Here is a 12,001-nt window from a genome sequence, read left to right as displayed (position 1 = left end):
AATTTTTTTGTAAACTTGTTGCATTGCTCTAAGAATTGAGACTGTGCTACAGCAGAAAACTTATTCCTAAACTTAATTTAATGTGTGTGGTGTTTATTTGAACTTATAGCTAATAGTTATCAAAGGTACCATGCTTATATAATAATCTAATACGCCAGACACATGTTTTGTCTACATTACAGACTCATCAGTGATGCTCAGATTGTATGTTTGCTATAATACCAATACTACCATAACATTGGAAACCAGGATTCAAGATGAAGAACAGCAATGAAAGCACCTTATTGTCATTGTCTTCTTTATAAATAATCACACTATAAAAGATATAAATTGGTATGTTAATAACAGATACATGTACAAAAGTTTTAATGAACAATAACATCATGATGGTCAGCAGAAATGCAAGAAAATATTTTATATTTGATAGAGTCCAGTCTCATTAAAAAAATATGCTGAATAATTGAATTAATGTTGAAAGTCTTTAAAATAATGGTTTTAGTTAAAAATTTAGTACAATTAGTATCACATAAGTCATAATTTAAAATGATCAATTATTCAATGTAAATGGGGTCAAGGACAAATGAACACTGCGTCGAGCGAGTGAGTGAGTGAGTGGCAGACGGGCATGTACACCTTGCAACTATTCCATAAACCAAATATTGCTGACCCAGTAATTGCATAAGTATCTGAGAAACAGGATCAACCTGAAAAACACAACATTAACCAATGAATCATAAAAGTGAGGCCAAGGTCAGCAGATCCCTACCAGACAGACATGTTTACTCTATAATCATTCCAAACACCAAATACATTGACTTAATTGATTTAAATACTACATCTGACAAACAGACTTGACATTAACTGATGAAGTATGAAATGAGGACATGCCCCAATAAAGTTCCTACTAGTAGAACATGCAGGCATGCTGAAATGTCTTGTCTGCTCCTTTTGGAAAAAATACACTACTGTTGAGTGAAGAAGGAATTGCATTTTATATACCAAAAGATCTACATGCTGGAAAAAAGTACTCTTACTGAAACACTAAAAAAAATTAAGTTATAAAGCATCCAAGACTTCTCCACCTTCTGAAATACATGTATATTACTTAATGCTAACAGAGTAAATGTTGTTGCCACTACAAGCACAGTCTTTAAGCACCCCTTTGCATCACACTGGGGCTAAACAAAAATCCTTATATTTTTATATTCATCTTTCATTACAACTTTATCAAGCATGTTCCAACAATAAGCCTGTGTTGACAACATGCATACTATTTACAAGGTATCATACATAAACATGTCATTATAAAACAATGGTTTATGAAGCATCATTACAGCATCAGAAGACAACTTCAGTTAATTACACATAATCTTCACATAACATCTTGTATATGACAAAATACCACATACTTGTTTGTTGGTTAACACAGTTACAGACATGTACCAATTAGCAAGTATACACAAATGTCACTCAATGGTTCAGTGTGGTCTCCTATAGCAGGCACAGAAACTATCATCAGACAGAAGCTCAAAAGACTTTTCAAGAAGGTGGTTAAATCAATCAGTAAACAGTTACTTTTGAGCTAAAAGAGCAAATATCTCCGCTGATGGTTGACAGAATTCATATAAAATTTTCTGATGATTACTATTACATAACCACTGTCAGATGACATTAATCAATTCCACCTAATCTTCATAAATTACCTTTAGCATATGACAAAAAACAATCTAATTTTTCAAGTCACTAACTAGCTCTTTTATCAATTACTGTAGACAAAAATAAGAACTCTGAGTTCAACAATGTAAGAAGCAACAGCATTTCTCTCAGTACACCCATTTTCCTTAATACAACTGCTAAAACCTGTTGCAAATATCCCTATCATATACCAAAATTTAAATATTGTGCCAAGTATTTTTTGCAAGTTTAAGATTAAAATATACAAATTTTTTGTTGTTCTTGTTGTTTACATTATTTTTTAGGTTTGCATTTCACATTTTTTGGGGTATCAGCTGTCTTAGTGAGTGAGTGAGAGAGTATGATAAAAAATACAGCCACTTTCCTCCACTTAGAATTGAAGAAATGTCTACCTTTGTTTGGAATAAAACCTTTTCTTTTTTTAAAGCAATGCAATACAGTATAAAACTTTATGACCTTAATCTGTGACAAGAGTACACACGCTGAAATGTCTCGCCTTCTAACCTAATCATTGATATTATGTTGATAGTACTAAGTATAAAGCTAAGCTTTAATACAACTGTCACATAAACTTAACATTAACCAAGATAACTAAACAAAGACCAATGAACCTTGAAAATGAGGTCAAAGTCAGATGAACCATGCCAGGCAGACATGTACAGCTAACAATGCAACATATATAGTTGACCTATTACTTATAGTTTAAGAAAAATAGACCAAAACACAAAAACTTAACACTGTGCAATGAACTGTGAAAATGAGGTCACGGTCAAATAAAACCTGCGCGACTAACATAAAGATCATAAAATATTTCCATACACTAAATATAGGTGACCTATTGCATATAGTATTAGATAAAAAGACCAAAACTCAAAAACTTAACTTTGACCACTGAACCATGAAAATGAGGTCAAGGTCACATGACATCTGCCCGCTAGATAGGTACACCTTACAATCATTCCATACAACAAATATAGTAGACCTATTGCATATACTATGAGAAAAACAGACCAAAACACAAAAATTTAACTATAACCACTGAACCATGAAAATGAGGTCAAGGTCAGATGACACCTGCCAGTTGGACATGTACACCTTACAGTCCTTCCATACACCGAATATACTAGCCCTATTGCTTGTAGTATCTGAGATATGGACTTGACCACCAAAACTTAACCTTGTTCACTGATCCATGAAATGAGGTCGAGGTCAAGTGAAAACTGTCTGACAGACATGAGGACCTTTCAAGGTACGCACATATCAAATATAATTATCCTATTACTTATAATAAGAGAGAATTCAACATTACAAAAAATCTGAACTTTTTTTTCAAGTGGTCACTGAACCATGAAAATGAGGTGAAGGACATTGGACATGTGACTGACGGAAACTTCGTAACATGAGGCATCTATATACAAAGTATGAAGCATCCAGGTCTTCCACCTTCTAAAATATAAAGCTTTTTAGAAGTTAGCTAACGCCGCCGCCGCCGCTGCCGGATCACTATCCCTATGTCGAGCTTTCTGCAACAAAAGTTGCAGGCTCGACAAAAATGCATTTAAGTTTTACACCTCAGAGGAGTTTAAAAGAAAATATGAATAGTTTCAAATAACATCACTCTGTCTGTAGCACTGGAAGATCGGTAATGAACACAATTCATAACAATAAAGCACACCTGTCTCCAATGATAAAGATGCAAGGTATGTCACCATGGAGAAATTCTAGGTTTTGATCTTGATGCAGATCGACCTTTAAGATTGGATACAAAGAAAAGAACTGTCATTTAAGCGACATGCTGACAAAATGGTGTCAATGTAAGGTCATAAGATCTTAATCAATCAATTCTTATAGAAAAGTTATTCAATTAAGATTTGGACTGGCAAAAAAAAAATTACCAAAGGCTTTTTCAATGTGGTTTAAAATTGCATTCTCATGCCTTAATGACAGTAATCCGACAAGCTGAAATGTAAATTTCATTTAGTTTCGGGGTGCAGTGGACGATAATTATTTAATTACCATGGATTCCTGCATTTTTCTTTATGCCCTTGTAACACATCCCATTTGCATTATTGATTCTTTACAATAAATATTATGATTGATACTCCAAAGTAATTTGTGAAATTGACGACAATTAGGAGATTATGTCCATTGCTATCGGTCAATACTAAATAATGAACTGAGACAAATATAGAACAGGAGAAAAATGATCTCTAATTCTTTAAGTGGTAACATGCTTCAATCTTTGGACAAATGTGAAATTTACTGATAAAGGTTTAGTCGTCCACGAAGCAATCTTTTAATAATTTGACATGACATTTATTTTTTTATTATATTGGTACAATTCCAGAATTTTCTAACTCTATATGCAGTTTGCAAACATTAATTCAGCTCTGTTTGATTGTGTATTGATCAACTTCACGTAATATATAATACATACTAGAAAAAGCGATTGGGCAATTGCATGAATACAATGTACTGGTTACTTCTATATATTCCTTTAATAATTAATGGTAAAAGGGTAAAATCATCATAAATTGTTGTTTTATTGACCTACAGAGGACTATTATCATTGATAGCATTATAATCGTTATCAGTTTCACCAGATCCCAATATAGCATTGTGGATAAAAAATTGTTGGTTTTTCGTTAAAACCCCCATTGTTAAATGACATGTTATCCCCTAGGCTTACAAACATATGGTGCCATATTACTTAATAGTCTTTTTTTATTTATCGAACTATTAAATTAATATCCTATTTCATGTTCTATCCAATAACTTATAAAGGAAATTGGTTTCATCCATTAAAAACATGTATTGGAAGGGTTCTGTTCTTCTTAAACATTACTCTCAGATAGATCAATTTTGTACTGTTGCTTCTGTAATAATTCCTCAATACTGAAATAACAGTGTCATGGCTCTTCAATTCTATACCAAATATTAACTCAAATGTTTACAAATGTACCAAGATAAACTATAGCCAGACATTATTGAACGACATGAAATGAGGTTATAACAGTGGGAAGAAATTTGATTCAGAGTCATGATACCCTTTCAAATTCATTAAATGACATCCAGCAAGTATATAAGATATAAAAAATGTAAAAATAAATCATTGCTGGTTCAAAGCACAAACTTAGGTTATCCAAGCATAAATAACTTCTACAATAATGCAATTGGCTAACTTCTGTATAAGTAATTTTTGTTCAAGGCACATAAATACCATCTCCTGGAGTCTTGGTCTTAAACTTTACTCAGTTCTTGGGAGTTCAAAACTTGTGACCAAAACACTTGAGGTAGATTTATTGTATACCGCCATCTTGGATTGTACAATCCCAGTACAAAATCGGTCTAGTTAATTGCCCAAATCTGCAAATTTGGAGACAGATTTGGAATTTAATAGTTGGACTGTTTATTTATATAACAAAAACTTGGTGATTTATTGTTTTATACAAAATTTTAAACAAATATCATTTTTGTTTGTTTTCAGAATCATTTTTTAAAATGAACCTTTTAATGAAAGATAACTCTTTTAGTAAAAAAATTATACTGGACTAATAGGGATTTTTTTTATTTTTAATTGTAGCAAGAAAACAAGTTAGGCGACACCATTTTTTCTTTTTCTTTTCTTAAAACATATAATAAAACCTATCTTCTCACAATTTATTTCAAAATTTCATCTCATAGAATTTTTTTTATACACACAAATGTGGATTTTCATGAACAATCTAACCAAATTTAATCAATTTTCAACGACTTATATCTTGAAAACTAGCACGGTGACCCACACTTTTTATCAAATTTTTGAAAAAAGCATAGTAAAATCTTCATTTTGGCAAATTATAAGAAAATTCTGTCTCAAAACATCTATACTTATGATCTATATTCTGATTGATTGAGTACTATATAAACATAGTAAAATTTTTGTGACCAAAAGGTCTGATGTACCTCCAATGAAACAGTTACAAAAAGCCAGATGTGAGCATTGCTTTTTACCTGTTTCTAAAGTTCTTAATCTTATTTTGTCTAGTAACATACATATACTGCATTTGATTATGGAATACAAGAAACCAGCATTTAACGGCCATGAATCAGCAGCTAGTACTTTACTGATATGTTGGCTTTTCCCAATATGGACAATTAACAAAACAACAGTAGACATTATAAACGATCCCTTAACATGTTCATGTTAAGTCATAACAACCTTGTTGCTCTCTGTATTAATTTCCACAAGGTGAAATAAAATGCAACAAATTCTACAAATTATGATGCAATAACACGAAAGAAAACCTAAATTTTTTATGACTATTGATTTTTGGAAATACCAAACCAAAATTTGAAATTTTACCACAAAAATGCATTAAGATGTTAGAAGATCCCTATAAATGGATATTAAATTCTGCATATATTGATGAAAATCTATTGCCTAGTTCCCCAGAGGATATGGTGTAATTATATCCCCCTTACTGTTCAAATAAAAATCTAATGTATTTTTAATTTTCTCTCAATAATGCCTGACCAGTTCAATTTATGTTCAGATTTGTCTAAAAATGAAGATGTTTTAAATTCCTTTTCAGCTGTATATCGCTGCACTTTTTGCCAGACAAAAGTATTTTGTATGATTGTAAGTGTGGATTTCTTTATTTTCATGGGGAACTGTGTTTTTTATGATTGTATAATGAAATCCATCAAAATTGGCATCCAACAAATAAAATGAATCAACAGTAAGGGGGGGGGGGGGGGGGGGGGGGGGTAGGAATGGTCCTAATCCTGAAATCCTGGGCTTAAAAACATAAAATCCTGAAGTCCCGAATTAAAAAAAAAAATCCCAGATCCAAAAATTCCGAGCTTAAAAACACCTGATCCCCACGTCCTGAAAAAGTTCCTGCCCCCCCCCCCCCCCCCCCCCCAAACCCCCAAATATACTATAGAAGAAATGTTCATACTTCATATTTTATCTATGAATATAAAGAAAGGATTCCAAATCTATTTGTTGACCCATAGTTCTGCAACACCAACAATTCAATTAACCTTCACAAAAAAAATAAAATGCTTGCTCAAGTAATCATAGTAAAATTACCATAAATTTGAAGAAAAAAGTTAGCCTGAACCCATCATAGGACTACAAGTCAATTTCCTGCTAAAAAATAAAACCCAAGATAAATTGCTACTTACTGTCAATATCTCACTATATTTCCTGATCACAATTCTAAACAAGTATGGTCATTATCTGATGTGGTCCTGTGTGTTATGTCCTAAAGATGACCTCCAAACCATAACATAATCATTTTTGTATTATATTACATTACTTATGCTCTTACAATGAATTTATCAACAACGTCCCCTCGTAATTGAATCTGGGCGCATATTAATGAAATTATTTTTAGCTCCAGGCAATGGCTATTGTGGTCAAGACAGAACGGCATATATAATATATTTTTAGAACAAAGAATCAAAATCGGTTGAAAATAATGTCTGTCCCCTCAATCAATTGTCACAGAGACCAATTCATACTATTTGTTTTTATTGACAAAACCAACACAAGGGGAGTGAATTATAAAGATGTTTTAATGGGAAAATAATTCTGCCTCTGGGATTGGACTTTGTGTCAATGTTTTTCCAAGATGTATTGAGTGTGAGATTAAATGTATTTAATTCATTACACAAATAAAGACTTGCCCAATAGATGACACCTCTTACTTTAACTAAAGCGACTATTGGAGACATCGGAATATAATGTTATTTCAGGACTTTATAAGTCTGTTTTGACAAAATAAAAACAAATATTGTGCAACTGTTTTCAGCCTTACAGAACATTCATTTGTGCACAAAGCTTTGAATAATCTGAATTGCTGACATTTTGCAAATCCAGAGTTATAAGCAGAGCAGGATTCAGAAAGTTAGTCCTTATTAAAAAAAAAGTTGGGATGTAGGGTAATTCCTTCTGTAAAGCATATGAGCAAATGAAATCAAATAGATGTACAGTCTTACCGGTAATGATTTCTTTCCGACATTTTTCTCTATTTCAGTGTTCCTACAGTACAAAGCAATTGCAAATAATCAAAACATTGGGTATAAACCAGAGTCACAATTTTTCTTATAATTTCAAAAATATAAAAAAGAAGATGTGGTTTGATTGCCAATGAGACAACTCTTCACAAGACACAAAAATTATCAGCTATAGGTCACCAAATGACCTTGAACAATGATCAAAACTCATACCTTACAGTCAGCTATAAAAGGCACTGAAATCACAATTGTAAAACAATTCAAACAAAAACGTATGTATGTTTATTATTGGAAAATTCTTGAAAAAATTAATTCAGCTTCATGACCTTTTAAACAGCCAGTTTTAGATAAATCCTGTTCTTGTGTGAAAGCCATATATAATCCTTCTACAGAGGCAGTCTGTGATTAAAAATAAACAAACAAGTAAAGCTTACCTCATATTTATAGAAATTTTCCTTTGATTGAAGCAGATTACTCCTAGCGTTTACTACATAATGAAGGCTTAAACGACTTAAAATCAATGCATTTAATGTCAGCACAATAAAAAGAACAACAGATGTTTAAAATTTGATATCATCCCTGGTAATACCACAAATTTATCACATTAATCATGGCTGCAACAGATGACAAAAGAATAAATCTGTAAAAGACATCAGGATAGCTGCTTGATTGTCTTTTATGCAATTATGGATTAAAATGTTAAAGCATCATTCTAGAGGTTAAAAATCCATTTTTGGTAGAAGATCTGATAAAAGCCATCATTCGTGAGAAAAATAAAACTGATAAAGACCATCATGGGAGACCAAGAGAGGATCCATATTAGTTTATACTCTTTCTATATAATTGTGAAATTTGTCTTTTGGGAATTTTGTAACTGTCCAATATTCAATACAATCAAGGTGACATTAAGGAAGCATTCACTTGTTAGGGTACATTTTATTCAGTGTTCATAATGTGGAAACAGTTACGAACAAAACAGTGAGAGAATATAAAGTTTATCACATTACAATTGGTGTTTTCACACTGGACACCACTTTATACTGAGGTATAGTCCTTTAATGATCAATGAACTGATACATTTAGTCACACAAACCTAAAGGTCACTACCGCTTTAAACCTTGACCTTCACAGGTTTAAACTGTTTCTATTGAAGCATTCTAATAGGACAATTATATTACATTCATTCATAGTCCACCTACACCTCTATCAAAAGAAATTAAAACAGTCCAAAAGTTTTAAAGGCTCCAATTAACTTGTACAATGTATTGCGAACCTAATTAACTGTGTCATCTCTTCAAATTCCTTTAAAGTCATGTCAACTTATTAATTTCCCATAGATGGTTTCAGCTGCATTAAGTTATCTGGCCATAAATGTTAATTGCTATAGGTTTTACTATACTATTACAAATTAGGGCTTGTGGATCAGACGTATTCTCATGTGCATCCCAATGGTACCACAGTGGCCCCCTGCAATGGTGGTCAGAGAAAACTCTTTTACATATATATCTGCATTCAAAATAGTAACAAGTTTACAAGTTAGAAAAAAATTCTGAACCTTTATATCATTTTTTGCAGTTATATAATACATAAACAATGTGCATTCTTCCAGAGAAATATACATGTACAAAAACATGCTTTTTGTCTTTGATGATACGTGAAGTAGACTAGTATAACCATAGGCTATTATCATATTTTATATTACATTGCCTGGTTATTTTCAGGTGGCTGATACAGACAGTTTAAATAAATACAAGTGAAGTGTTGTAAACAGTATTCCATACAGAAACGTGTTTATAGAGGGCATGCACTTTGTACTGTATTTATGTAAGGCTATGGATAGTGCCAATACAATAATTCTGTGAAGGAAAAGCAAGCTTTGAGACTGCTTAGACATTGTTTTATTTCCTCTTTTTGAAAGACAGATGGTTATAAGAAGGATTAAATAAACAATGAATTCTAAAAATCTATATATATATAATTTGTTTCAGATGCATAATTATATATCAATATTACCAAGGCCAAAATAGTACATGGTATTACTACAAAAAGGTAGAGGTCAAATATTCAAATGGTCGAGTCCCAATGCTTAAAATCACAAGAAATACCATCCAAATACAAATAGTAATGACCTTAGTAATTGATGTAATCTAAGGAGCATCTTATTGAGCATTAGTGATGCAACTTGATATTTACTGATTTCCACAATTTAAGAAAAAGTATGGAACACAACAGTCTCCCAGGAGATGTCATCTAAACAGACAAAATTGTACAAATATAAATAAATCTACACTATAGAGACAAGAAAGCTGCTAAAATGTAAAAAAATCATTCACAAACACCAGAAACGTTAAACGTTCTTGGAGTTTAAAAATGAATGTGAAGAGGATAAAACAAAACTGGTACAATCTGTTCCCTAAATGTCAACAAATCTGCACAGATTCACCATACTACTAAAAGTCAACATTCACTGTATATAATCTTGTCAATAAAGAACTTATTTATTTCAATAAATACTACCACATTTATGTGTTACTGAAGATAACAAGTATCTAGAGATTTAAAAAAAAATTATTTCTATATTTCATTTACAAACTATGAGAGTGAAAAAAAACTTAATGCTTAAAATGATAAATTCAACCAATTCATTGCATTTCTATCTTGACTTGACTAATCAAGCATGTTTTATGGGTTTGGTAATCTGGAGAGGTCTGGAGAGTAATATATCAAGTTTGATGAGAATCTGTCGAACTGATGAGTTGTGAATTTGATTTTAGAGATTATCCCACTGCATTTTGTGATATTTTTGATAGATTTGTTTTAAGATGGCTAACCAATCTATTGCTTCAGTGGTGTCAAGAACATTTAGATCTTTCAGAATAACTAGCTGCTTAATGTTTTCGTACTGAGTAGCTGCTGTATTGGTAATTAAGCTGACTAATAATATCTATAACATACAATACCATTTTTTAAACTTTATCATGATTCATAATCAATAGAAAGGTTTTAAGAAATTTTTCTTAAAATATAGTTGTAGATCCTTGAAGCTCTAATGAAATCCAGGACAGTTCAGAAAGAGTTGGGGGATACTCATTTATGTATATGCAGACCAATGGAAAGAAAAAAATTCCATTCAATGAAGTTTTCTTCTTTATCAGCTAACTTGCAGGTTTTAACAATATTAAATGATAGTCTAGCATATGATTCAATGAACAGTTGGACTCTGCACAGTCTAATAGTTTTAATGAAATAAATCAAAATCTTTTCTAAAAATTTATGAAATCAATAGTATTTTTGTATCACAAGCAAAGTATACTGACTCAACAACACGAATAACCTATAATGTTAACAATAGTACTTAAAGACCTAGCATCAAAAAATGCTTCATAACACAATTCCATTCCCATTAGTTTGCTTCTACAATCTCCATTAGTATATGCCTTACAATTGTGTACAACACCAATATTATCACTACCTATAATCAACAATCTTCCTTACCTTGCGTTAATCCCTGTTAATTGTCTGTGTAATTAACCAATCAACAAAGCATCTACACCATCATTACACATACTAGTTCCTATGACTTAACTTCCCACATAGTAGACCTGTTTAAAAGAAGAAAAATCTTTGAAATCATTTAAAACTCTTTTCATCTGAAGATTTAACCAACTGATAAGACATAGGGACTCTGCTATGCCTTAATTAACTAAAACACTGTATAATCATGTTAAAATGATTAGAACATTGAACAGAAAGGTTTTTGGCAGGTAGGCTGTTAGGTAACCGGAGGTAATTGTTTTACCAGAGATTTCCCCCTGAATTCTTTCAATAGTTGATCTATGAAAATAAAAACTTTTGTTATCAGTAATTTTTTATTGGTTATGAGTGAGTGAGAATTATGTGGAAATATCATATGTTGTTGTTTATCGCTAATACTGCATGGGAACACTCCTCAGTTTGTGAACGACTTCTTTTCAAAAGTTGCTCTAAATTGCCTTATTTTTGCTGGATTGAGTGGAGACATGTAAAAAAGTTTAAGGTCTCATTATACTTTTTGATTTGAGGTGTTCAGATTTTTTTTCATCCTTTAGTAATACAAACTGTACATCTTTTACTAGTTCAGTTCCCTTGAAATGTTTTCCATCATGTATCTTTGATGTTAAGGAACAAGAATGCATATGTTGTCTTACAAAGCATACCTTCACTCATAATTCAAACTATCAGAAAACATGATCATTATAGCAAACTTTCTCAAGCATCCAGTTTAAAGTGCAGCTTTCGTAGAAATAAGAAGATGTGGTAT

The 12,001-nt window shown here is 31.7% G+C and overlaps 1 protein-coding gene across 7 annotated transcripts in view; it reads right to left on the bottom strand.

Moving 5' to 3' along the window:
• LOC139512644 (plexin-B-like) overlaps positions 1-12,001 on the bottom strand; it is a 120,993-nt gene that overhangs the window by 84,267 nt on the left and 24,725 nt on the right. For all 7 annotated transcript variants that reach the window (XM_071300534.1, XM_071300423.1, XM_071300405.1 and 4 more), the window contains one exon: positions 11,197-11,303. The gene's annotated coding sequence lies outside the window, so the exon portion shown is untranslated. The remainder of the gene's footprint in view (positions 1-11,196; positions 11,304-12,001) is intronic.

This window comes from Mytilus edulis, chromosome 1 (genome assembly GCF_963676685.1).
Source record: "Mytilus edulis chromosome 1, xbMytEdul2.2, whole genome shotgun sequence".
Taxonomy (NCBI): Eukaryota; Metazoa; Mollusca; class Bivalvia; order Mytilida; family Mytilidae; genus Mytilus; species Mytilus edulis.
Note: the sequence above shows the minus strand (reverse complement) of the source record. Positions and strands in the feature narration are given on the sequence as shown.